This window comes from Acinonyx jubatus, chromosome C1 (assembly GCF_027475565.1).
Source record: "Acinonyx jubatus isolate Ajub_Pintada_27869175 chromosome C1, VMU_Ajub_asm_v1.0, whole genome shotgun sequence".
Classification (NCBI taxonomy): Eukaryota; Metazoa; Chordata; class Mammalia; order Carnivora; family Felidae; genus Acinonyx; species Acinonyx jubatus.
In genome coordinates, this window is record NC_069381.1 from 25,047,367 (window position 1) to 25,074,734 (window position 27,368).

A 27,368-nucleotide genomic window follows, 5' to 3' on the forward strand; every position below is an offset into this window, starting at 1 on the left:
CCCATCCACAGGCACATGCTCTCCCCCAGTGCCCAGCAACACCCAGCACCATAAGTGTTCCACATACTCTTACTGAAGGACTGAAAGTGAATGGCGGTGACATTTAATAGGGATGATAGTCCCCTTTTGGGGGCTGTCCCCAGTGGGGAAGGAAAGCAGCTGGGAACCCTCCTCTCCACCCCCAGCATCCTCTTCCTGCTAACTAACAGTATGGAAGGCCTTCTTCCTTCCCCCACGGGGGTGTCAGGCTTCTTGGTTTCAGAGATCCACAATAGGCACAACGATGACTCATCTGCAGTGAACATTTGGAGAGCTGTCAGGGCCGCTGGTGCTTTTTAGGGCTCTGTTAACATGCATCAGTGGCGTGATTTCCAAATAACGGCCTTGGAGACCTATATTAGTTTCCTAGGGCTGCCATAAACCACAAACTAGGTGGCTTAAGACAACACAGATGGATTCTCTCATAATTCAGGAGCCAGAAGTCCAAAATCAAGGTCTCAGCGGGGTCAGTTTCTTTCTGGGGGCTCGAAGAGAGAATCTATTCAATGCCTTTCTCCTGGCTTCTGGTGGCTGCTGGCAATCCTTGGCATGCCTTAGCTTGTAATGCATTACTCCAATCTCTGCCTCCACTCTCACATGACACTCTCCCTGTGTGTCTATGTCCCAGTTTCCCTCTTCTTGTAAGGACACCAGTTCTCTTGGAGAAGGGCCCACCCTCATTCAGTATAACCTCATCTTACTTTGATTACCTCTACAGACCCCAGTTGCAAATAAGGTCACATTCACCAGTACGAGGGGGTTAGGACTTGAACATATCTTTTCTGAGGGACACAATTCAACCCACAAGAATATGTGCAGAGGAGATGAAAAATGAAGGAAGGGGATGAAGAGAAAGGGGAGGTTGTCCATAAGGGGCAGATCATATTTGAATAATAGAGGGTGACTATGGGTCCCATAGGAATGAGACTAAAGTTTTTCTTTTTGGCCAATCTCGTTCTTTCCCAAAGATGTCTCCAGCTCATAGACTCACCATACCAGAGCTAGAAGAGACTTTAGAGATTCATTCATTCATTCAACAGACATTTATCAAATACTCTTTGGGCAGCTGGGCATTCAGAGAGGACAGAAATGGTCAGAGGGAACTGAGGTGCAGAGAGGGAAGATGAGTTGTCAAGGATTCCACATCAAACTAGAGGACAGCCAAGAACATAATGGGGTAGCCCAAGCCCCAATCCTGAGCCTCTCTGATGCCTACCAAGAAGGCTACCCACCCCCTGGGTCTAAACATCTGGTGCACAGACAGATCTAGGTTTCTAAAAGGTGTTTGTGTCTGAGGCTCATTACTGGCTTCCCTAAACTTCCATAGGCAGATCCCGTCATTGAGAGACTTCGGAACCTTGGACAAAGCTAGAGCCATCCCTTATCTGAAAGTGCAATCTTGCAGCCTTTTTTTCTTTTGGACCAATTGTTGGTTAACCTCTGACGCCTCACCTTCTCTGGATGCCGCAGCAGAATCAGGCATACAGAAACTCCACCTTTTTTGTCCCCAGTGCTGACAGGGAAACTGTCATGGAATTGGCTCTCAGTAGCCATTTACTCAATGAGTGAAAGAACATTGTTTCAGTTGGGATGAAGGCCTGTTTATTTCTATTTCAACATTCCACGTTCAGTGATGGTCACAGAGTTGGTTTGAGATTACCTGAATTCCACCCTGAAAGTCACAGTTCTTTTAACATGAATATTCCATTTGTCATTACATCATTAGAAGAGGTGGCATCCTGCTCCCATTATTGGTGGCCGATGCAAATACTGTCTTGCCTCAGGCTGTCATCCTGTGAGACTTCAGCCTGGAGCAGTGAGACTGAAAACCCAGGCGGGCTGGGGTCAGAGATGGGGTCAACCCAGCAGGAGTTGTCAGATCAGAGCAGGGGTGAGAAGGAGGTCAGATGGGAGATCAAAGTCCAGGAACTAGGCAGGTACACAGAGTTCCAAGGATGGTGGCCAGTGGCTGGAGCCCCTTCAGAAAATGTCTCATGGGCAGGTCTCCTGAGTTGGCCTTCTGCTCACAGGTTCTTTGTGATTGACCTGGGTTTGGGTTCCCCCCTCACAAAGAGGACACAATCCATCAACATTATTCAGCAGGCCTCATGTTCACATGATCAGACAAACTTGAAAATCCCGGAAGCAGACTTATTTGTTCTAGTCACGCAGCCCCAGGCTTGCTGCTACTTTTTAGATCCGCAGTCTGACTCTGGCTGTGCATCAGAACCACCTATTTGAAACTTGTTCAAATGCAGATTCCCATGTCCCTCCTCAGAGGATCTGATTCTTTAGGTCTGGGGTGGGCTGCTGACATCTTGAGAGGCTGTATGATGCGGAGGTTGCACTCGGAGGCTCCGGAGCCAGGCTGCTTAGATCTGTAATGGTTCTGCCACTAACCGGTGACCCTGTTGGTACTTCTTCATCTTTCTGTGCCTCAGTAGCTTATCTATAAAAGGTAATAATAATATTCAGCTTATTGATTTGATGGCAGATTATTTAATATATGCCAAATCTCAAAATACAATAAATGTTATTTACTATTGTAATCTTTATTTTTACCCAAGTACAAGTGATTTAGAAACACAGTCCTTCCTCCCTCCCTCCCTTCCTCTCCCTTCCTCTCCCTTCCTTTCTTCCTCACTCCTTTCCTCCCTTCTTTCCTTCCTTCCTTCCTTCCTTCCTTCCTTCCTTCCTTCCTTCCTCCCTTCCTTCCTCCCTTCCTTCCTCCCTTCCTTCCTTCATTAATTACTGAGTGCGCCTACCTGCCAGGACCCATGCTAGACATCCACAGTCCTCCCCAGTTTACAGTCTAACAGGGAAGCCAGGATTGGGAAACACTGCTCTACTCACTGCCTTCCAAACTCTCATTGGAGTCTGAAGCTCTGGGCTTCCCGTCTGGTGTTCCTCCAGCCTAATTACCTTCATTTGCTCCTTGAAACGGAACATAATGGAAAGAACAAAGGAATCATTTGGATTTCGTTCGCTATTTTCTAGTTAAGTGACATCAGACAAATCACATGTAGAAGGTACCTTTGTCTACTGCTTCCTGTGTATCCATGTTCTAGAAATGGCTCTGCCTCTCCCCTAACCACAGAGCCAGGAAGAGAACAGCTAAACACACCTGTGATTCTGCCCCTCGCTCCAGGCCGCAGATTATTGGTCGGGGCAGGCAACTGACCCAAGCTGAGCCAATCACATCCCACCTTCAAGACCCTGGAGTGGAGCTAAAGCCTTGCTGCCTGCCTCTGGCTGCTTTCTTGAATGGAGGTGATGTTAGGAGCTGTTGGCAATGGACATCTTCTATCATACGTATTAGGAAAAAGAGCGAATCAGTCTGCAGCAAGAAAGAAAAGCAAAGCTCATGGTTGAATTTTCCAGGATGCTGAGGGTCCTAATTGCCTCCTTATGCTGTCCCTAACCTTAGATTCTGTGACACATCTTCTATCCTGATAATAAATTTCTCTTTGTGTTGAAGTCAGATGTAAGGCGTCTCTTGTTTTCCCCGCTGCCTGGAAGACAGGCTGTACCTCCAGCAACGTGTCTTCCATGTTCAAGAGATCAGTTTTTCAAGGGCAGCTCAAGGGAGAAGCAAATTCAGGTCTGGAGTCTTGGGGCCAAATTGCTTCTGTTCCTACTTTGAGCTTTTGGGTCAAAGAACTTGAGGAGCACAGAGGTCAGGGTCTTGAACACTAGAGGGGACCTGGCCAGGCCTTTCATGGGAGGGACCCCTATTTCTAACTCTCCTTAATTAAGGAAGAATCTTCCAGAGAGCCACAGTCTCTCCTGCCACGTGGTCCTGCTCTGTTCTTTTATATTCACAATTCCTCAGACATGGACACCCCTTTCCAAATTGAGCTGCATTTCTGCCACACACTTGGAGCTGGTTATTAGGATATGTCTCTGTGTCTTGGGGATAGGGGTTTGGATGGGAACAGGAAGGTGGAGTACAGCCATTCCTGTTCTAGTATGTTCTGAACTTCTGGTGTTTTTGGTTTTTGTTTTTTGTTTTTTTTTTTTACCTCAGGCCTGCCTCTCCTAGCATGTCACAGGGATGATTGATGTTCCTTTCCCCAGCACCCCTTTTGATCAACTAGGTATCAATTCCTCCAGTTTATAGACAGGGATGACATTTAGCTGGTTTACACCAGTACAGCCTCAAATGCTTGTTAACTTAGTAAAAAAAAAAAAAAAAATTTATTGATTGTCGCTCCAGTTCTCCTAAGTGCCACTCCAGTTGCTTTTCACCCTGGTTTCTTCCCTGGGATCCCCTAGACCTCTATACCATCCAGCAACTAAAAGGTTAATACCAAGCACATCAGGAACTTCCAGCATACTCACCACTCTAGAACTTTGGCTTAAACACTTGGGCATGTTTTCTGATGTGTTCCTGCCTCTGCCTCACTAGTTAGACTTTTATTTTATTTTATTTTATTTTATTTTGTTTTATTTTATATTATTTTACTTTATTTTATTTTATTTTATTTTATTTTATTTTATTTTATTTTATTTTACTAGTTAGATATTTTAAATACCTTCCTGTTTACAGGTGAAGTTTAAAGAAGTTAACTAATTTAATTTGTTTACTCATTCATTCATTCCATTTTTAAAGTTTATTTATTTATTTTCGAGAGAGGGCATGAGCCGTCCTGTCTATACCACAAATTACTGACCTTGTGATATAGGGCACAGCTGTCCCTCAGCCAGAGGCCCTCTGCTACCTCAGCAAGTACATCTTTCACCAAACTGGGCCATCTAGTCACAAGAGGTACAAAAAGGAATATCAGAGATACGGAGATGGATGGTGGTAATGCTGCCCAACACCACAAATGTATTTGATGTAACTGCATGGTACAATTAAAAATGGCTAAGATAGTAAATTTTATGTTAAGCGTGTTTTACCACAATAAAGAGGAATATTTGACAAACTGGATAAGGATGGTCTCCTACAACCTAAACTCTGTGGTAGGGTCAGAGAAAGAACTTTCGCTCCTCAGCCACGCACAGTGTCTGCCTCTGGGGTCATTTCTACCTACAGCCCCTCTGAAGGCAGCTTTGGGTGTGATCCCCATCCAGCCCCTCCACCCATGGACATAGCTGAGGAGCCCAGGCATAGGCATCTTGCCCAGGACAGGCAATCTAGAGCTAGGAAGAGGCAAGAAAGATAGGCTGTACTCCCAAATTTGAACCAAGGAGGACTTCTTGTAGAGCAGAAGGTGAGGAAGCTGCTTGGGAGTGGGAGAAGCCAGCAGAGACACCAAGAAAAAGTGGCCCAGGGGCACCTGGGTGGCTCAGTCGGTTGAGCATCCAACTTGAGCTCAGCTCATGATCTCACAGTTTGTGAGTTTGAGCCCTGCATCAGGTTCTCTGCTGTCAGCACAGAGTCTGCTTCAGATACTCTGTTTCCCTCTCTCTCTCTGCTCCTCCCCTGCTCTCTCTCTCTCAAAAATAAATAAAACATTAAGAAAGAAAGAAAGAAAGAAAGAAAGAAAGAAAGAAAGAAAGAAAGAAAGAAAGAAAAAGTGACCCAACTCTAGCAAGAGAGTGTAATTGCCTGCCAGTATCTGTTACCCTCCATGCTGGCAAAATGTCTAATAACAGGTTCTCTGGCCGGTTGGGAGTGCTGGAGGGAAGTCCACATTGGTAGTATTTGCCAATTTCTTTGGTGTAAATACTCCCACCAAGGCTGATTTCAAGAAGTCATATCAATGAATAAGGAATTGGAAGGGGGGCAATGCATGTGATTGGCTCTCATGAGCCTACATAAGCCCGCTCCAAACACCACCAAATTGTCCCCTTCTTTCTTCTACTAACAGAAAGTCCCCTTTGTGTTTCATCAGGGCTCATGGTCACTTGGCTGGAAACTGGCTGTGATATACACCTGTGCCCTGTATCACATGTGCCCTATGGCCACATAAAGAAGATCTGGTCAGGGGCCTGTGAACAGAAGTGATGTGGGCAGATTCTCTGTACCTCCTTACAACCAGGAGCACTGGTCATTCCGGCTCTCTCTGTCCTCCTTCCTGCAGGCTGGAATGTGGACATGGTAGAGATGAGGAGAACATCTTGGATGGTAGCGGGGGATGCAGGTTGGAGAGAAACTGGATGTTTGGGTGACCTCACCCAGCAGAGCTTCCTAACCACCCTGGACCAGTCACTTACGTCTTCTGTTTTAGGAAAGAAGTCAATGTGTACCTTGTTTAAGACTTTTATTTTGAAACCTCTTATTATGGCAGCTTATCCGACTACTGCCTAATACTTAGCTCTAGGACCCCCAAGGATTTGATGCATTTTTATGGATATCATTGCGACAAACTCTACCCTCTGTTTTAAGATGTCCCAAACGAGTCGGTCTAGATTATAAGCAAAAGATTACTAGTCAGCATTTGCTAGGCTATGCAGCAGAAACCACCCCACAGTCTCAACAGCTGACAACAACAAGGTTTATTTCTTATTTACACCACATGACAGCAGGTCATTTGAGGTCCTGTTCTATATGTGTTCACATTCTGGGTCTCAGACTGAAGGAGTGGCCGCTATATCATTCCAGAGACAGAAGCGAAAATGCCGTGGCTGAGTCTTACAATGACTCTTAAAGTGTCTGCTGGGATGTGGCACATGTAGCTTCTATTCATGTTCCATTGGCCAAAGGAAGCGAATGGCCTAGGCAGACACCAAGGGGGCAGTGAGGTATAGCCCTCCCCACAGAGAAGCACTGTGAGTCTCATTGCTATGGTCAGAGATGGATAACCCTTTTACTGAGAGTTCAACAAATAGTTGGGAATAATAATACAACCTATCACGAGAGCCTAAAGTGAAAAACATTCATTATGCTGGGACAGATCCTATTCTTATTCCCATTTTGCAGGCGAGGAAACTGAGGCTCAGAGAAGATAAGGGCCATGTAGTCATATAGTCCTATGCTACTCTTAGAACTGCAAATTCTGAGCAGCTCATCTCAATTTCTCTGCCATGGATCACCTTGTTGGTAATAAAACCCTGTAGATAGTCCAGAAGACCCACTGCTTTCTATTTCTGGAAGCCAAGCTCTGGAGTTCATGAAGAGCTCACTAAAGGTCAGCATGTAGAAAGAGAGGAAGAGGCTGCAGACAGTGGAGACAGGAAGTTTGGGGCTCATCCGGGGGTTCTGCCACTAAATCACTGTTCACCTTCAGGAAGTCATTTAAACTCTCTGGGTCTCTGTCATCTGAATATGGAAGAGGTCCTAGTATAGCTCAGAGTATGCAATTTTAAGGTTAATCTGGCTGTAGGATGCTGATATCTAATCACACTATTCCCAGGGGAACTTGGGAGTCCCTCCTCAGAAGCCCTGTTCTTTATTTGAAAACTACCTCGAAAGATACACATCTATGCTCATTATTCAGCCATCTATCCATCTATTTATCCATCCATTCACTCATTCATTCATCAAAGGTTCATGGCAGGTCCTCTGTGCCAGGCTCTACACTAGGCCCTGGGGGTGCAGAAATGAATCAAATGTGGTCTCTTGCCTGTAGGACTTTACAGTCTATTGGAGGAGACAGAGATACAGATAATGGCGAAAGCTGCAATAAGTTGTTCTAACCACAAAATGGTGTGGTCAGAGCTATCAAGGAGTCTGTGCAAAGAAGCTGCACCAGGCCAGGGAGGAAGCGACTTCTTTGGCCCAGGTGTCGGCTCCTGGGGCCGACAGATGAGGGAGGAAGAACCAGCAGAGAGGCGAACACCATGAGTTCAGACGAGGCCTTTGGTATGTGCAGGAGGAGGTGTCCAGCAGGTCACTGAGACTGGGTCTGAGGCCGGGGTGGGTGTGGGGGAGCTGGAGGTTCAGGATGTGGATTGGGTGTCTTTCACTGAGGATGGTCACGGAAGCCATGAAAACATACAAGATTGTGATTTCCCTTCTGTACACCGTCCCTGAACTTCCGGTGGCCCGGCCGCACAGAGCGGCCACACACACCAGCCTTTCCTGGGGAGGGCCCTGCAGGGGACTGACCTAAGCTGGGTGCACCAGTGTACAAGTCGGCCCCGATAGGAACAAATGTGCAACACCAATTCTGTTTTATGGCCTTGTCTGATGCTAGGACACGTAGAGAGGTCACCAGGTCATCCTCGGTGCAGCAGGGACATAAATCAGGCAGCACCCTGCTTCCTGAGGCCCCAGCCGAGGAGGACAGGGGCTGTCCACCTCTAACTGGGATCAATTACAGGCCATTCCTGCACGGGCCCAAGCTTCCTTCCACAGAGTTGTGCAGGCCTGGCCCCAGGAGGCCTGGCAGAGAAGCAGCTCTTAGGCCGTGTCTGTGACAAGATGCAGGGCTCTAACCTGGACAGGGAGAAAGAAAGAGCTACTCGCCTAAGTGGAGAAGGTAATAACGGTGATAAGGAAATGGTATCTACCAAGTGCACTGGTCTAGGGCATGCCTTAACGTGCATGCTTTCATTTTAACGCCACTGTGACCTTCTCAGGTAGGTTCTCTTGCTGACCTCATTTGTAAAATGAGGAAACTGAGGCTCAGGGAGATTGGGTAACTTGCTCAAGGCTACCCACTCAGAAAGTGGTAGAGTCCTGAATTCCAACCCAAGCCTGTCCGCCTCCAGCAGCTCAACTCGAAAGAGTGGTAGAGAGATGACAGCTGGCCCAGACAGCCTGTCCTTTGGAGTCAAATAGGCTTGGCTTCCAATGTTGGCTTTGCCACCACTTAAGCGTGTGGTCTCAAACTGGTTACTGAACTCCTGAAGCCTCAGCTTCCTCGTCTGTAAGACGGGGAACACAGAACCTACCTTGTGACATTGTTATGCAGACTAAGAAGAATACATGCAAAGTACAAGTAAGTGCTCAGGTGGTAGTATTATTGTTATCCTCATCACCATCCTGATCCTTGCCTCATACCTTTGCTTACCACACTCGAGTAAATGGAAGAGTAAGTACAACAGCTTCAAGCATGAGAGAAGCTTGCATACCAGGGGGCCTGAAAGTGATCTGATCTGGTGTAAGTAGAAAGAGGGGTAAAGTAACAAGATAGAGGTTCAAACGACAGACAGAGGCTGTATCACGCAAGGTTGGCTGTAAACCGTAAGGATTTAGGGCTTTGTTCTGAGGTCAACTAGAAGCCATTGAAGAATTCTAAGCAGGTAGAGGAGTGTAGTTGACTTTGCTTCTCAGAGAGATGCTCTAGGTGACCCATCTGTTCTCCCTAGTACCCCTAGTGAGTACAGCAGTGCCTAGGACATGGTGGGTGTTCAAAGACCTTTGTTAAATAAATTTGCCCAAAGTTACCGCTTTATCCAGGCCTGCTCAGTTATGAGAAACAAGTGAGCACTCTTGTTAGCCCAGGGAAAGATGGTGTATTTTAGGGATCATTTTAGAGGCTGTCAAGATCAAGAGCAGAGACTAGAATGGGGACATGATCTTGAATCCAGGTGGCTGCAGATCCTCAGCAGACATGATGCACAGGTCATCAAGGGCGCAATCTGCCTGCTTCGTTACTCCCTGCCGCTCCCTCTCGCTATTATTATTTGTTTCTTACTTCAAAATCTCAGAGAGACAATCTGATGGGCTTACTCTCATCTTTTCATGCAGCATGAGTCTGAAGGAGGAAGCCATGAATACCTGAATGACATTGGGATTCCATGAGATAAAAAGGAGGGAGGGGAGATAGCTGTTGGGAAGGCAATCGATAGCGAACACTACATTACCCAAATAATTATTTAATTGCAAGTTGTGATACGTGCTTTGAAGGAGAAGTACAGGGTGCCATAAAAGGGTGTAAGAGGATCTAAATTAGATTGGACACCTACAGATTGACTGTTCTTGAGTCAATACTCTATTACTTAGGATACAGGCTAACTTAAATGGGATGCAAGTTTATTTTTCTCACATGAAAAGTCTAGATATGAGTAGTTCACAGCTGGCAGGGCCAGCTCTGTCCCAAAGAGTCATCTGGGACTCAGGTTGGTGGTTTGATGCTACTATTCTCAAAATGAGGCTCCCATTTCTGAGTCCACAGCCCCAGGGGTAAGCCAAGGAAGCTGCCACATCGCTTCTGCTCACCTCCTATTGACAACAAACCACAGCTACATAGCCATACTTATCTGTGGGAAGTCTGGGGGATGTAGAATCCGGCAGGGCAGCTGTGTGTTCTCTGTTACAACTCGGGGTTGGGGGAGAAGAAAGAGGGAAAGGAACCCATGGAGGCAAGAGGTAGTGTGCGGGGCACACACACTGACCAGCAGTCCGACAGACTATTGAGAGACGTTCAGGGGCAAGCCCTGCCACGGGAACATCTGCCCCACTGATGTCCAGGGCAGAGCAGAGGAGGCAGCAAAAGCAACAGATCTGACCGCTGCAGAAGCATGCATGGGGCAACGCTGGGACTCCCCCAGATGCCAAGGGCACAGCGAGCTTGTGACGATTCTGAGCCTTGCAGTTTACCTCGGTTAGGATGACGCAGTATTGAATTAGGAACATATGTGTCCAAACGATATCGTGGTCTCTTTCGTTCCCGCAGGCTGACGAGGTCTGTGAGCATCCAGGTTATCCCTGTCACACAGAGGGAGGCTCCTGGATCAGAGTGCTGCCGGGCCTGGGTGTGGGAGGGGGAGGCATGGAAGGAAGGTCCAGGCACCAGATCAAAATAGGGGAAGACGTTGACAAAGCATGCTTGTGGTGTTCAGGTATTCCCCCAAGAAGCAATAGCCTCCTGTGCATGCTGTGGCCTGCAATCAAGCAGGGGCAGTGGCATTGCCCAGGACCCCGGAGGCATGGCTGCAGGTGTGGCCAACAACAGCTGTGCCTGGCGGGAGCGGCGGTGGCAATCAGGCCCTGAAGGATGAGTCAGCTCAGCAGGAGTGTGGAGAGGGTTGAGGGTCAGCAGAACAGCCTGGCTGTGGTGGGAAAGGACTTCTCCTTGAACGGAAGTGAGGTATGTTTGGGAATCAATACAAGTTGGTGCAGACACTTAACAGGGAGCTGGAGACCATCTGATCACTCAAAAATCACTGTCCCAAACTCACGCAGATTGTTCCAGCTCCTCCCCTCTCTTCCCTTTCCGTTGGCAGGTGATGGTGGCTCCCTTCCACCTTGCTCCCCCATCCACTGGGACTGTATTGCTGAGAGGCACCGGGTCCTGCATATTTTAGCAAGTGGCCCTCAGATCTCAATAGAGATGTGAGAAGAGGCTCTTTCCCACAGGAAGGTTTTGGGTCCTCCCTTGGATAAGATTGGTGAAGTAAGTCCTTGGAGCCTAAGGAGGAAGATGTTACTTAGTCAGAAGAAAGGTATGAGATGGGGCACCTGGGTGGCTCAGTCAGTTAAGTGCCCAACTCTTGACCTTGCGGTTCATGAGATCGAGCCCCACTTCGGGCTCCGTGCTGACATTGTGGGGCCTGCTTGGGATTCGCTCTCTCTCTCTCTCTCTCTCTCTCTCCACCTTCCCTGCTCCTCTCTCTCTCTCAAAATAAATAAATAAACTTAAAAAAAAGAAGAAAAGAATGAGAAAAAGCATGGAGACATAGCTGGATATAGTGTGTTGAGGGGGTTCTATGGGGGTGGTAGCAAAGGGGGCAGCTGATGTTAGGGGGAACTTGAGAGGAGGCCTGGGGCCAGATTATGGCTGAGATGTCACGTGTAATGCTACCCGCTGCAGGAAGGAATCAGAGCCTGGCCCGAGATGACACCCAGCTCAGAAGGACTTGTAGCTGAGGTCATGAGATGAGGAGCTCAGGATGTCCACTGACTAATGATCCATTTCTGTAGATGGCTTTCTGGTGTACAAAATGCTTTCACAACTCTCACTGGTTTAGCCGTCTATCACTGTGGAACACTGCAACCCAAAACAACCATATTCATTTTGCTCACAGACCTGCAATTTGGGCAGGGCTTGGCAGGAACAACTCGTCTCTGTTCCACTTGGCATCAGCAAGGACAGTTGGAACCATCAGGAAGCCCTGTCACTCACACGTCTGGCACTGGATGCTGGGGCATGAGCTGAGGCTGTGATTTGGAACACCTATGTGGCCTCTACGTGAGGCCTGGGCTTTCTCACAACAGAGTGGCTCAGTTCCAAGGGTGAGTGTCGCCAGACTGAGATCGAGGTGGAAGCTTTTCTAACTTAGGCTTGGAAGTCACGTTACATCAATTGTGTATTTGGCTTGTTAGCAGTTGGTCACTAAGGTCTTCCCATATGCAAAGGGAGAGGAATTACACTTTGCCTGTGGTTAGGAATAGTGTCAAAAAATTATAGACATGTTTTAAAAACACCACGCCCTGAGAAGTTGGCCTGATGGGGTCTACGTTCCAGAAAATCTGGGTGATTTGCCAAGATCACACAGCCACCAAAAGACAGAACCAGGTCTAAGTATGATATACTTGCGCGTGTGTGTGCGTGTGTGCACGTGCACTCACACACACACACACACACACACACACACACCCCTAACCTAGCTAGTACTTTACATAATTTGCCATCACTACTAAGCTATCTAATAGTCATTTTATTTTTAAAGTTTATTTATTTATTTTGAGAGAGAGAGAGAGAGAGTTTGCAGAGGGAGGGAGAGAGAGAGAGAGAGAGAGAGAGTGAGAATCCCAGGCAGGGCTCAATTCCATGACTCTAGGATCATGACCTGAGCTGAAATCAAGAGTTGGATGCTTAACTGACTGAACCACCCAGATGCCCCTAGAATACTCGTTTTATTTATTTAAAATTTTTTTTTAATGTTTATTTATTTTTGAGAGAGAGGGCAGAGAGAGAGACACACACAATCCAAAGCAGGCTCCAGGCTCCGAGCTGTCAGCACAGAGACTGATGCGGGCCTGAACCCACAAACTGTGAGATCATGACCTGAGCTGAAGTCGGATGCTTAACCAACGGAGCCACCCAGGAGCCCCAAGAGAATAATCATTTTAAACTCAATGTTTCAAAAGTCGAACTCTTATTTTCCCTAAACCTGTTCTTCCATGGTCTTGGTGCCATCCTTGACTTCTTTTTCTCTCATATCCCCCCTCAAACCCATCAGTCAAGGCTGCAAGTTCTGCCTTCAAAATGCAGCCAAAATCTCACCACGTTTTCCTTCTTCTCTGGTTGGCCATCATGGTACAAGCTGACATCATCTCATACCTGCATTTTTGCAATAGCTCCTTGCTTGTCCCTATACTTCTGTTCTCACTTTCCCACTGCTACCCTCACCCATTCTGCTCTCATCATAGCAGCCTGAATGATTCTTTTACAGTAGAAATCAGATTGTGTCACACCTCTTCTGAAAGCCCTGTGATGACCCCCTGTCTCACTCAGAGTTGCCAAAATTCTTTATGACCTTCCTGGCCTCGTCTCCGACAACTCTTATAACACCCTGTTATTCGCCTCTTTCCCCAGAACTGTAGCAAAGGCCATTCATCCCCAAGCAGAGCATCCTGGCAAGGTCACACCACAGACAGGGAACCATATGGAAAGGGATTTCTCATAGTCCCTGAGGAAGGAAGATGCTGGGTTCTCTTCCCTCAGGGCTCCCACAGTAGATCTTGGATGTGGAGTGGGGTGGGTGAGGTGGGGGGGAAACATGGAGCAGATGTGGTGGGTGGTGGGAATGGATGGGAGGGGGAAACGTGACTAGGGCAAGGAGGGGGTGGGGCTCCTGCACCCTCCAAAATGGACTTTGGTTTAGCTCAGCCTGGTATTCCCATTGGATGGAGTGACCATTGTCAGCCATGAAAATGTGGAAGCAAAGATGGCTGTTCAGGAGAGAATCAAAAGTTGAAGCAGAGATGACAGAGAAAGAGAAACTACCAGAAGGTCTCTGACTGCCCCCCCCCCCCCCCCCCCCCCCCCCCCCCCGGCTTCAGTCCTCCCCCAGGCCTGGCTGATTCAGGATTCCATGAGATACCCCTGCATCTTCCCAACAAAATATTCCCCGGGGTAGTCTGTGTTGATTTCTGTTCCTGAACACAAAAGGACCTCAGCTAAGACAATGGAGTAGCCCAGCTGCCTCGGCTGGGTTCCCATTTGTTCTGTGTATCAGTATCTCCATCCTCATTCTATAGCCCTTGTTTGGACTCCTCTGCCCTTGTGATGTCTGAAATAACAGGAAACAGGGCATCCTTACCCAGGGCTGCTGGGAATTACACCTGAAAACAGCAAAGCCACAAAGGCCATAACAACAAAGGAACTCACAGTCAAACCCCAATGGTCCCTGAAAACCCGAATGGGGAGTGGTAACTAGGACATTCTCACCTTTTACAGAGGAAGAAACTAACTGCCTCAGGGATGCCCTTGCATAGGCCATTTGAAGTTCCTTGGGCCACATTTTTGCATCTGAAGAACGTGAGGGAAAAGCGTACAGAAACTGGGTCATGAGGATGGAAAGAGAGCATAGTGTCTGGCACAGTATGTTCTCAACAAATGTTAGTTATTTTTATTATTAAAAAGGATTTTAGATAGCCCCCAAAAGGGGGATTCTGGGACGTAAAACATCTCTGGGCTGATATTGTTTAATGTGCTTCTCAGGATGCCTGGCCTATAGGAAGGTATGAGAAATGGTAGTTCCGAGGAAAGTATTTAAAGTTGGGACAAGAATTGAAGTGAACTCAGGCAAGCAAAAGCCATTTGATTTGGTGGTGGTGGAGCTGTCTAGCGAACATCTCTTCATTTTATTTAGAATTCCAGTGACGTTACTTGAATTGCTTATGCGGTGAAATCACTAAGAACTGGTTATGAGTAGAAATTATATTTGCTGACCAGTTAACAACTCATAGAGAAGGTGGTCACTTGGGCTCATCAGAAGTCTGTCCTCCAGGAGGACAGGAGTGCCTAGGCAGTGTTGGGGTGTGGGGGCAGAAAGAGGAAGTAGGAGATAGGGGATGGAGAGAAAGTAGGGGAGAAAGGATGTGCAGAACGTGGAGGCAAGAAAGATGGGTGAATGGAGAGAGAAAGAAGGCACCCCCAGAAAGTGGCCCCTGACCAAAGCAAAGGCATCTATTTCATTTTATTTTATTTTATTTTATATTATATTTTATTTTATTATTTCACTTCACCCCAACTCACCTTACCTCACTTCACCTCACTTCACTTCACTTCTTTGCAAAGCTGTTTTCTCCATTCTCCTTCTTCCCAGAGCTACCACATGAGAATCAGTCTGACCTCAGCTTCCTTCTATAAACTCCTCACATCACATCCCAAGGAAGTGATGGTGAGACCCCGGCCTTCTGAATGTGTGTGGGGTGCAGTGGGCCAAGGGTAGTGGGAGGGGTCTTTTGGGCTCTAAGAGCTTCACTTACTTCCCAATGGTCAGGAGTGGAGGCTGCTTGTTGCCACCAACACTCCATCCATCCCATCACCCTCCCCTGGCCTGCCCACGCCTCTGGGTTCTAATCCCAGCTCTGCCACCTGCCCTCTGCTCGGCCCTGGAAAATCCCTTTCCCCACTTTGCGTCTCAGTTTCCCCATCTGAAAAGGAAGGTGTTGGCCTAGATGAACTCAGAGGACCTTTCCAGCTCAGGCAGTCTTAAATCTTAGATTCCTGACCAAATGAGGCAGGAAAGGATCCCAGAGTTTCCCATCAATGTTGGCCTTCTCAACTCCTACGTGAGGAATTGGGATAAAGCAAATCAGACTCCTGGTTACCATAAGAAAGGGAAACTTAAGGCAGAATCCCTTTTTGGTAATAGGGTAGAAGGAGCAGCAGCTCCAGCATCTAATTTCTGGGGGATCGGCAGTGCAAGCTAAGGCCAGCAGCAGCAGAACTGGGACCAAGGGCAGTGAAAACCCAGCTTTAAGTCAGAGCACTCTGACAGATCAGACGTACAATGGTGAAGGAGTCAATTTATGAAAATCCCAGTCATCTGGAATGAAGTGCTCATCGAAAGCAAGGCTCTAGAGGCTGAGTGGCCGTGCGATGGAGCAGCATGAGGGGCACGGAGCCTTCAAGCTCATATCCTAACTACTCAGCTTGATTGTCCACCCAAAAGCTAAGGATGTTTTATGACTGTGATGGAAGAATCTCAAATTTCTTGCAGAGGCAGGAACAAGGGGAAGAGGTAGTAATTACTGGAACCAGGGCCCAGAGTCAACCAGAGGAAGCGGGACCTGTGGCAGGCCTGCCTTGCAGGAGTTGGCACCATGGAAGAATTGCAGCTGGTGTTGAAGATGCCACCAACAGAGAAGGAGGGGGAACATCCCGGCACTCTCTCTTGCCCTCCCACCTCCACCTCTTCTCACTCACGGGAAAGTCAGAGAATATAACTTGCAGGTATTGGCTTGCCAGTGATGTGGAGCAGAGGTGTGGATTCAAGAAGCAGGCCCAGAACTGGTACAGATGGAAAACCATCCTCTTCACAGTTTAGAGATGTATAACTAGCATCAGATTCCAGTATACCTAGAAGGCAATTACAAAGTAAATCCAAGGGAAGAGGCAAATAAAGAGGTTCTGCTCATTTATATTGTCCAAATCTAAAGAATACACGTGGAAGCAGGCCCTGAGGGTGTGGGACCAAGGAGGAAGCAACATAATTTTAGATTGTGCTGAACGTATCGATATGGATGCATTGACCAGAGATTTTTATTGCATTAGACTAGTTTGAGTGGCCAGGAATGTTCTAATTTGTTTGCTTTGTTGGTTGATTAGATCTTGGACTAACCAGTGGTCTACTAAACAAAGCTAAGATGCCATAAATTCCTTGGTATAAGATAGAAGGGGGGAGGTTGAGAGTACATTTCCATATGTACTGTGTTTCTCACTGTATTCCTAGAATGGGCCCAGAAGACAATCTCTTTCTGAAAGCATTGAGAAATGTGTTAGTGAGGGGAACACTGTCATCTTTGGAAAACTCTATTATGACTGTTCTCTGTGAGACTGGGGGTAGTCATCGGAAGCTGCAGTTGATATGGGCTCCCTAATTTCAGTAGTGCTCCCAGGACCCTAGAGCAGCAGATCCCAAGCAGTAGCACTTAACCACTACAGGCAAGGTGGGCATGGTTACTTATAGGCATAGAAGGGGGCTTCAGATGCTAAATGAATGACAAATGCCTACTACCATCTACTCCTTGGCTTGTCTATTGACATAACCCCTTTCCCCAGTACTTATGCTTCAAAGTAAAGCTTCCATCAAGTATAATACAACCGCTAATATATTCACTCCTCCCCAAAGGAGTCAACCTAAATCTCATGAATAATTATATCCAGCTGCCAATCCATGATCTGTGGGATATGGTACCTCCTGTGATGACTATCTTATCTCGAAATTCTATAATCTGAGCAATAAATTGTAAAATTAGCCACCACCAACACACTATTTAATAATAATTAGGGAAAGGAAAGAAGAGAAAAATGAGTTTAAGATAGTTAAATTGCTGCATTTGATTGAGTCTAAGAATCAGTTGCAAGACAGGGCGCCTGGGTGGCTCAGTTGGTTAAATGTCCAACTTCAGCTCCGGTCACGATCTCGCAGTCCATGAGTTCCAGCTCCGTTGGGCTCTGTGCTGACAGCTCAGAGCCTGGAGCCTCCCTCAGATTCTGTGTCTCCCACTCTCTCTCCCCTCCCCCACTCACACTCTGCCTCCCTCACCCTCAGAAATGAATAAATGCCAAAAAAAAAAAAAATTAAAAAAAAAGAACAGTTGCAAGACAAACCATTATTTTATGTAGGAAAATGATCCAGTTGAATGACAACATAATGCTTTCTCACCACTTATAACTTGGAGCGATTTTATACATATTTAGACAGATTTTTATCTTATATAACTTTGTACACACAAAAAATTAAAATGTAAGAAAAATTGATTGATTGTGGCATTCCTCAAATTCCTTCATATTCATAGTGCTCCTCTGAGCTCTTCCCACGTTATTTCCCCAACACAGAATATGCACCCCCGCTGCTTTCTTTCCATGCTCTTCTTGAACGTACGATAACTTTTTACTTCAATGTGGAATTATAGTGTCATATTTCAGTAGATGTCGTAAAGGAGGACCAAACTAAAATAGGTGGGATCAAGAATATCTGTATCTCAGTTGATGTGCTGATAATGTGAACAGCTACGACCCAACTATGCATATGCATGGGCAACAGTCACCGCATCCTGAATGTTGCCTGGTTACCAGCAATAGCCAGGTGTTATTAATCGTAGGACACAGCCCTACAATTGTTCAAAGGTGTTAAAAATGTGAAAAAATGAACATCTTCAAACTGATGAAGTACAGTTCCTTATAATTCGAGGAGTGGAGACAGACAGCTGCAGACCCAGTTCCCGCACTACCCCTGGTGGTACCATGAAGCCCTGCTAACAGGTTTGTGATTAGTCTCTTTACCCACAAACCTCTTTGACAACTTGTAGTTTGAATGTGCTGTTTCCTGTTGGGGCTCTCAGTAATGCACTGGTGTATTAGCAAGTTTGTTTATTGTTTTTTTTTTTTTTTAATATATCTAGAATCCAGCATCCTTGTTCAACATTAGTTTTAATAGTCTGTGTCTAGAAATTCTTGGAATTCCTGTGTGGGCAATCACAGCATCTTATAAATGGCGACCCTCTTGTTTCTTCAAACACTTTCAATTTTATAATTTTAATTTTTGTTCTGTTTCTTTCTTATTCTCCTGGCTAAGGCCTCCATTATAATGTTGGATGTAATTGTAGTTTCCTCGTTCCTGGCTTTAAATTGAATGCAACAGGCTGTTTATCATCAAGAATTAAATGCATTGCAGATCCGGGTAAATACTCTTTTATAAGTTCAAGGCATTTTTCTTCTCTCTGAGTTTATTATTATTATTTTTTAAATAATGATCAGATTGAATACTATTGAATCGTTTACTGCACCTTTGAGATAATCATAAAGTTCTATTTCCTCTTTCTGCTCTCCCCTGGAGTCCTGACTCAATCCTGGTGGTGCACAAGGTCAAGGCCCCGAAGACCATTCTTCCTAGCCCCGGCCAGGAAGGACAGGAATGGACCCCTATGGTCTTCTTGGAAAACTCTTGGGCTTTTTGGACTCTTCCACATGGAGCATTACAAGATGTTTAAAAAGGCATCATTCTGATGTATTATTTTGCTTAATAAAACAGCTGCATTTAAAAAAATCCTGATTGACTCAAGATTTCCTTTCTACTAGGGGGAGGAAAGCAAGTAGTATAAGGGGGTGTTGCCATACTGCCACCATATGTCATTTGTAGCAATGTTATCAAGCCAGTATTAGTACACTTGACGTGCAGAGGAGGAAACTGAGGCTCAGAGAGGTGAAACGTACTCAGTGGAGGACGATGGCCGAGTGGGATCCTGGACCTCTAGGCCCAGATCCTGTGCTCAGAAACACTGCCTGCTTGCTCACTCACAGCAGAAAAGTGAGATGGGTCTCTCCCACTAGTATACTTCTGCCTTTCTCTGGCCCTTGGACCCTGGGCTCCAAGCATCTTCAGGCTGGTATCACCCTCCAGAAGCTGTGCGGTTTGGAAGCATTGTGGCCTTCTGCCCCTGCTTCCAGAGCCTCCCGGGTACCCTGGGGGCTGTATACCTGTCAGCGCTGTGACTGTGTGTGTGTGTGTGTGTGTGTGTGTGTGTAAGCGGAAGATAGGGTCTGGGCTCCCCTCTGGAAAAGGGAAGGGAGGAGAGAGTGGGGTTCTGATTCTGCTTCTCTGCAGACCAGGCTTGGTGCCAAGATGGGCGAGCACTCTTATCCCTTCCTCTGACTGCAGGCTGGACTGCTTCCAGCTGCCCGGTGATCGAAAGCTCCTGGCCACCTCTGAGCTCCCACTTCTTCCTGATTTGCCCCCTGGACTCCAGTCCACCCTTCCTTGCAGCAGTCTTCTCGGTGACCAACCTGACACAGGCCTTGGCAGCTGTGCCATAGAGCGTGGAGGAAGTCTGTTTCACTGGTTCCACTTCTGTCTTGCCCCCGGATGCCCTCTTCCACTTTCCTGAGCTCAGGTCCTGGGGCTGATTTGCATCTCCCCAGCTCCTGCCAGGAAGTCCCGGGGGCTTGGGGCAGCTATAGCAGCTTTTTCATTGGACCCTGAACTGATTACTTCTTTCTGCCCCTGACATCTCGGGCAACCTGAGCTTCCTCTAGTACCTTGCTTTCTTGGGGCCCTGCCTAGATGGGAACTTGGGTATTCAGTTGCCTTCCGGTCTACACAGCTGGCTGTCAAGTATAGTTGGTATCAGAATGTGAGGGAGCTGGCCGGCATCTTCGCAGACCTGGTGCTTGGCCCCTCCTCTGGTGACGCCTGGACACGTTGGACCTGCCATTCACCACCTAGCTGAAAATGGCCAGTCTTTGGGCCCTCCAGGGCCTCCGGCTGGAGGCTCTGTGTCTGGGCCACACCAAGATGGAGGCAGCTGCAGTGGTAGGACTGGGGCTGCAGAGACTGGACTTGAGCTGCCTGCCGGGGCAGCTGCCCCTTTTGAGCTGCACGAGCTGAACTTGGGAACTACTCTAATGGGGCGCGTAGCTCTGGAGGCTCTGGCTTCCTGCCACAGCCTGTAGATCTTGGGTCTTAACAGCGGTTTGACCAGGTTTAACAGGATGTAACCAGGCTTCCTGGCTGCCGTGCCCAGGCTTCAGGGACTGAAGCTGAACAGCAATCGGCTGCAGAGCGCCACACTGTGCACGTATGAAACAGGGGCCCTGGGTCTGTCCAACAATGGGGTGCATACCCTGTCCCTAGCCACTTCCTCCTGGGGAGCTGCCACATCAGGGAAACCATGTGACTCATCTGGAGGGCCAAGTATTCCAGGGCCTGAGGCTGGGGATGGTGGGCTTGGCAGGAATCCACTAGTAGCCCCTCTGCTCACAGTAGATCAGCCTAAACCTGCTGGATACCCACATGGTGCTGAGCCTGGCCTTGGACTTCCAGGGCCCAGAGAGTCCACACAGCTTGAGCCTGTAGTTCCCCTCTGGCCTTTCTGGGGTAGAGTTGTCCATGCCCAAGAGGCTGGCCAGCTTAGAGCTTTGTGCAGCCTTAGAGAGGAAGTTTTGGAAGCTGGCTCCGCATGTTTTTCCAGTCTTGCAAACCCTGACTCTGAAAGGCTAGGCACTGCAGCTGGGGACCCGGAATGTCGCCAAGATCTTCCCTGCCTTTTGCCAACTCCTCCTGCTTGGCAATAGCGTGGAGGCCCTGTGCTCCCGGGTGCCTCTAGCTTCTTCTTTTGGCAGCTTGCCAGACTCCAGTATCTGCGGGTATGGTGGATGGGCATAGCCCTGGGCCTGAGGCATCATGGGGCTGCCCAGCCTACGGGAGCTAAAGCTGCAAGCGCTGTGGTCCCCAGCCTGACCCTGCCCAGGGTGGCTTGAGGAGCTGGCCAAAGCGGGTTTGGAGATACAGTCTGCTGCTGCTTTCCGGAGCCCTGGAGGTCTCCGGGTTGTAGTGCTAGACTGGAAGGCAGGCTTTGTTCTGGATGGCAGTGCTAGACTAGTGGAAGGCAGGCTTTGTTCTGGATGGCAGGCCCCAGGAGCACAGTCCCCAGATACCCCAGTATCTGTATATTCTGGGTGCTTCCTTAGCCTGCCAGTGTGCCAGTGCCTGGGTGGAGCCCTGGCTTGAGTGGTTCCCCCAGTACATACATGAACAAGGTATCACACTAGCCGTGCTGGCCAAAAGCTGGGGGCCACCCCCAAGAATCCCCTTTTCTCTTTTCTCTGGAGCCACTGCCTCAAAACTTTGGGAGCCGGAACTCTCTTGGGGCCACTCTGCCTGCTGCTTCTGCTGATATCCTAGCTCCTCCTACATGAAGCCAGAAACTCCTGGATCTTCTATCTCTAGCCTTGTTCAGGGCTGGTCTTCAGGATCTCAGGGGTTGGAAGGGGGAGAGTAAGAGGTTCCTCTATGATGTGTTTGTGTCCCACTGCGGGCAAGACCAGGGTTGGGTGGTGCGGGAGCTGCTGTCTACTCTGGAGAGCAGCCTTCCTACCGGCTAGGAGCTGTGCCTCTGCCTCCCCAAGCGCGATCACGAGGCAGGCAAGGATGTGGCTGACAATGTGGCAGACGGCACGGCAAGCAGCCGGCTCACACTGTGTGCTGAGTCACCAGGTCCTGCACACCTCACACAGTTGCTTGGAGCGTCACCTGGCCACTTTCCTGCCGGCTGCTCCCCCATCCTCTGGTGCTGCTGCTGGTCTTCCTGAAGCCTGTCTCCCACCACCACCTCCCTTGGCTACCATCGACTGGCTTGGCTGCTCCGCTGAGAGGACTTTCATGTGTGGCCCAAAGAAGACGAAAGAGAGGACGGCTTCTGGGCGTGGCTGGGGGGCAGGCTAGGGCAGCCTGGGTTGGGTTAGAGTGGGTGTGTGCATGTTGGAGGTAGGGATAAGACAAGCAAGCCAGCCTGACAGGGAGAGAGTGGGTATGTGTGGGTGCATGGGACTGAACACAGCTTCTGGTGGGAGGTGGGGGTGCTGCACGTGTAGGGAGGATCAGCTGGTGATTTGGGGAACACAGGCTTTGGGAAGGCTCTGGAAGCTGAATGAGAAAATTTGGGAGATGGCAGGTGGCTGTGCGGTATGTGATGTGATCTCAAGATCTCCAAATCCTGAGTAAATTTACTAAATCCGTGAAATGCTTGGCTTAATTGGACTTTCTGTTTTCGATGGAAACCCACATGAGGCAGAAGGCGAAGGGGCTGGGGTCACGGAAACTGTAGCCCAGAGGAAGTGAAGTTGGAAATTCATGGAGGGTGAGGGAGAGGAGGCAGTGCCGGGAGCAGTCCTCAACTGTGAAATGGGGGTCTGTGCCAAGTTCAATCAGATCTTCAAGGGGCAGAGGGGCCCCTCTTGCCATCTGGGTTATAGAGGAATTGGCAGCTGAGGACCAAAAAGCTGGGATGCTGCCCAGGAGGCAGCAGACTGATCGCCTGTTCCCTCAGTAAAAACACGAAGGCGTGGTCATACCTATGGTCTTATTTGAGCCTCATAACAACACTGGGAGGAAGAACCCACCCCCTTGGCACTCCATGTCTAGCCATGCCAAACTATTTGGAGCTTTTGCTCCAATTTGGAGCTCCCGGAACACCACGTGCTCTTGCCTCTGGGCCTTTGCATGCACTGCTCCTTCACCCAGAAACACACTTTCCCCCAATTTCTCTCCTCTGGGGAGCTACTACAGATCTTTTAAGATCCAGCTTAGCCACCAACTTTCTCCAGAAGCCTTTCCTGACCTCCCAGCCTAGGTAAGCTGCTGCCTGTGGGTTCCCATCAGCCCCTGCACTTCCCTTTCCGAAAGTACTGGTTACACTGTACTGGCCCACACAGGCCTGGGGGCCCCTCGAGCATTGGTCTCCAAAGAGGGGTGCCCGAGATGATTCATGGAGGTTTAGAACAAAACGTTAAAACTCATACGTATTTCTATTCTTTGATCTCATTTTATTCTGAAGCTCGACTGCCTGCTTTATATGGCTTTATGTTACTTAACCTCTGTACCTCAGTTTCCTCTTTTGTAATATGGGATAGTATTAGACTCTTGCTCAGAAGATTTTGTGACTGTTAAGTGAATATGTATAAAGCATTGAGAGCAGGACCTAGTAATGCATTATAAACGTTCAATAAAAGTTAGCTTTTTGTGAAATTATATATGTACTACATTCATATCCTTATACGTAAATAACACGTTGAGAGTGTGTATTAAAAAATATCTTACTAATAGGAAGCATCACCAATTTGCTAATAGGAAATTGGATCTGGAAAGTTTGGAGATCAGGTCCTGGAGATGGACCAGTTTGATTTATCTCTGCATCCTTAGAGCCTAGGGCTGGGCTGGCCTAGAGGGGGTCTTGTAGACAACTGTGGACAGAAAAAAATCTTGGTGGATGGGGAAGCAGAGAACTGGGGTCTGGTTCAGTCTCTGTTGATTATTTCTATATGACACTATGCAGGGCACTTGGCCTCTTAGGGTCTTAGTTTTCCTCTTCTGTAAAATCCCAGGCTTTAATTAAAAAAAAAAAAAAAAAAAAAAAAGCGAAGGGAAACCATCAAAGAATTCCAGGCTGGATTTAGGGTGAGGGGCGCCCTCTTGTGTCCGAACGGTGTTTTTCTCTCTCTCTACATCCTCACCACAGGCTTCTCCCAGACAGATGATCCTGAAGTGGCCATCCTTCACCCCGCAAATCTGACTTTCCCAGTTCAGATCCGGACACTCTCTCAAATGTCTGACACACTGTCTCCCCACTCAACCTCCACCCTACTCCACCTGTGATCTTTTCCCTATGCAGCGTGGGACCCAGAAGAGACCTCTGGGGTCAGCCCAGTGATTCAAATTCTGGCCTGACACTTACTATGTGATCTTGAGCAGGTCACTTCATCTGGGTGAGCCACCATTTCCTCCTTGTAAATTGAAAGTAATACTACCAGCCTCATGGGGCTGTTGTAAGACTTCAATAGCAAGGAGTGGTGACTGTTATGTTCACTGAGCACAATCACATGAGTTATTAACTATGAATAAGTTGGAACATGTTTCATGAACGTGAGAAACTACGCCTTTAAAACTAAAATCTAGAGTTCCCCTAATTTTAGCAGAAGCCAGCATGTACTGAGCACGTGCCAAATTCCACGTACTGTCACTTTCCCTAAAGTCTCATACCCATTAGTAAAGAATAAGAATGATTATTAAACTCCTCCTGCCAGAAATGTGCCAAGTCCTTTACAAACTTTTCTCCATTTATTCCTCTCACAAACCCTATTAAGTAGATGCCATTATGATAATTCCCACTTTACAGATTAGGAAACGGAGGTACAAAGAGGTTAAGTAATTTGCCCAAGGTTTTACAACTAGTGAGGGGCAAAGCCAACATCCTGCATTTGAAAGAAGTTTCAGACACAAGCAGTGTGATTCCAGAGACCATGCTTTACCTGCGTTATCTTGTTTAATCTATACAACACTCTACAATGTAGATTCTGTTATATCACTCACATTTTACAGATGCAAAAACCAAACACAAAAGTGATAAAGTGATGCAGTAATTCATTCAAGGCCACGCAGCTAGGAAGTAGGGATTTGGATCCATGCCTGACTACAAAACCCTACATGTTCAACCCCCCTATTAGACTGCTCATATCCCGACCTATTCATAATGGTAAAAAGCGACTGCATTTATATTGAAATCATTCTGATTATTATTATTCAAATAATGATTAACATTTTTCCAACACCCAGAAGTGCCAAGCTCTGTACTAACTGATTTACATAATAATGGCTAACATTTCACTGTGTATTATTAGGACCCAGGCCCTGATTTAATCGTCTTAGGTGTATTATCTCATTGAAGCCTCACAAAAACCCAGCCAACGAGTGCTATTATTATCCTCACTTTACAGGAGAAGAACCAGAGGTTCACCATCCATCCCAAGTTATGTAGCTCCTTTTTTTTTTTTTTTAACTTTTTTTAATTAAAAAAATTTTTTTTATTTTAAGAGAGAGAGAGAGCACGAACAGAGTAGAGGCAGAGAAAGAGGGGGGAGAGAGAATCCCAAGCAGGCTCTGCACTCTGCGCAGAGCCCAGATGCCGGCTAGAACTCACCAATCGGTGAGATCATGACCTGAGCCAAAACCAAGAGTGGGTGGCTTAACCTACTGAGTCACCCAGGCGCCCCCCCGTCATCTAAGTTTTACTGTGAACTGGAGATGGAACCTACAATTGTCCAACTCTCTCCTGCCTACCAGTCTGGTCACCTCCGTTTACCCTCTTTGTCCCTAATTCTGCTCTCACCTCTCCGGTGCCCACAGGCTCTGGCCTCTTTCCGGCAGCAGACCCCCTCGCTTTCAGCTTGAGGGCCCGCCCACTGGGCGGTGCCATGATCTCGGAACCTGCGGAAAGGACCAGGGTTGCGGCAGGCTCCGCCCCCACGAATAGACCCTGTTCCGATTTGTTCTGGTGCCCGGGACCGGGAGCAGATGACACATTTATTGGCTGAGGATATCGGGAAGGCAGCCAACGGAGGCTCGCGCTCGCGCGGTGCCTTCTGGGAGTTGCAGTCTTAGACGCTCCCTTCCCGGGTGGCACCGATCGGACTCCGCGTCCCAGCATTCCCTGCGCGAACCCCGGAGCACTTCCGCCCTGTTGTGAAGTGGGTGTCTCGGTGGGTGAGTCCGGGTGGTGGGGCGGGGGCAGCTGAGACTCAGGCTCTGGGCTGGAAGCTTAGGAGGTGGTGGTGTCCTAGAGGGCCAGGGAAGGTGAGAGGGGAGAAAGCAGCTTTTCTTGGCGGGCGGGGGGTGAGGGTGAGGGGCGGCTAGAGGATGGAGCGTCCGGAGATGGGAAGGGTCATAGAGGGGTCGCGGATGAGGAGGGAGATAGAAGGCCCTGGGAGCGAAGACGGTTCTAGAAAGGTATGTAGGTGAGGAGACAGAGAGAGGTTCTGGAGGTAGCAGAGTCCTAGAAGGGTCTGGAAACCACAGAGGGAAGGATAGACGGTTCTTGGGCCCTGGCAAGATGAAGAGAAAAAGGCCGGAGCTTGAAGCCTGACCTTAAAAATGGTGTTCCAGCCTCTACTCGCCCGCCTCGACAGACGTAGCAAATCTGATATCCCCTTACACTTCCTCTAATGGTTGTGACCTCTGGAACCCAGTAGGTGGGACTGGCTATCGTGTTCTGCCCCAAATCAGCACCCGCTTCCCTTCTGCCCGATGGAAGTGAATGGCACCTTCGTTCACTTTAGCGCTCTGGTTCCTCTTGGATTCTTCCACGTCCAGGGATCTTCAGACCTTTCAGTTTCTGTTATGTGTCCTGAATCTGCCCCTTTTCTGGTCAGGGTTTTGCACAAGGCTTTCATCTTTTCACCTCCCCAGCCTGGAAAAACACATTGTAGTCAGCGTCACCTATTTAACCCACAAATCTGATTGTGCCTTCTGCTTAAAAACCTTCTTTCTCATCACCTGTAGAATTAAGTCCAAACACCTTAGCCGGATAGTCCAGACTTTTCATAAACTCCCTCTGCAGCCGAATCTTGTGCACCCCATGCTATTTGTTTTTTTCGGTTTCTTGGGGAGGCTGTTTGGTTTTCCACCGTTTTGTATGCCCTTCTCTCTGCTTCGAGTACACTTTTTCCGACCGTTCTCTGCCAAGAGAACTATTCTTCGGAGAACCAGCTAACCAACTTGAGTGTTACTTTGTTCAGTTTACCTTAAGCTGATTAAGTCACCCCCCCCCCCCCAACCCCAGTTCTCACAGACCTCTTTTACCACTTTTGATCATAATTATCTGTGACTTTTTTTTTTTTTTTTGGTCTCTTCCACTAGACTGTAAGCTTATCCAGGACAGGAACAGTTTCTGAGTCACCGCCATTTCTTCATTGCCCAGCCCAGGATAGTAAATACTTGATGTAAATCATGTAAATCGGTAAATACTTACTGAATGTGTGAACAGT

The 27,368-nt window shown here is 47.9% G+C and overlaps 1 protein-coding gene and 1 long non-coding RNA gene across 10 annotated transcripts in view; one reads left to right on the top strand and one right to left on the bottom strand.

The window, feature by feature from the left end:
- On the bottom strand, window positions 1–26,660 carry LOC106973222 (uncharacterized). Of its 3 annotated transcripts, XR_008293798.1 has the most exons (6): window positions 25,715–26,660; window positions 16,257–16,409; window positions 6,013–6,206; window positions 4,713–4,794; window positions 2,893–2,973; window positions 1–2,488 (listed from the first exon to the last, which is right to left on the bottom strand). It is a non-coding gene; the product is annotated as an uncharacterized LOC106973222 (long non-coding RNA). The 3 variants fall into 3 exon arrangements; XR_008293799.1 differs by lacking the exon at window positions 6,013–6,206 and having other exon boundaries at window positions 25,715–26,605; XR_001429960.3 differs by lacking the exons at window positions 2,893–2,973; window positions 4,713–4,794; window positions 6,013–6,206 and having other exon boundaries at window positions 4–2,488; window positions 25,715–26,153.
- Window positions 25,939–27,368, top strand: part of ZSCAN20 (zinc finger and SCAN domain containing 20) — a 26,248-nt gene continuing 24,818 nt past the window's right edge. For 2 of the 7 annotated variants that reach the window (XM_015070281.3, XM_015070278.3), the window contains exon 1: window positions 25,970–26,088. The gene's annotated coding sequence lies outside the window, so the exon portion shown is untranslated. The other 5 variants (XM_053211012.1, XM_053211017.1, XM_015070279.3 and 2 more) reach the window with 4 other exon arrangements.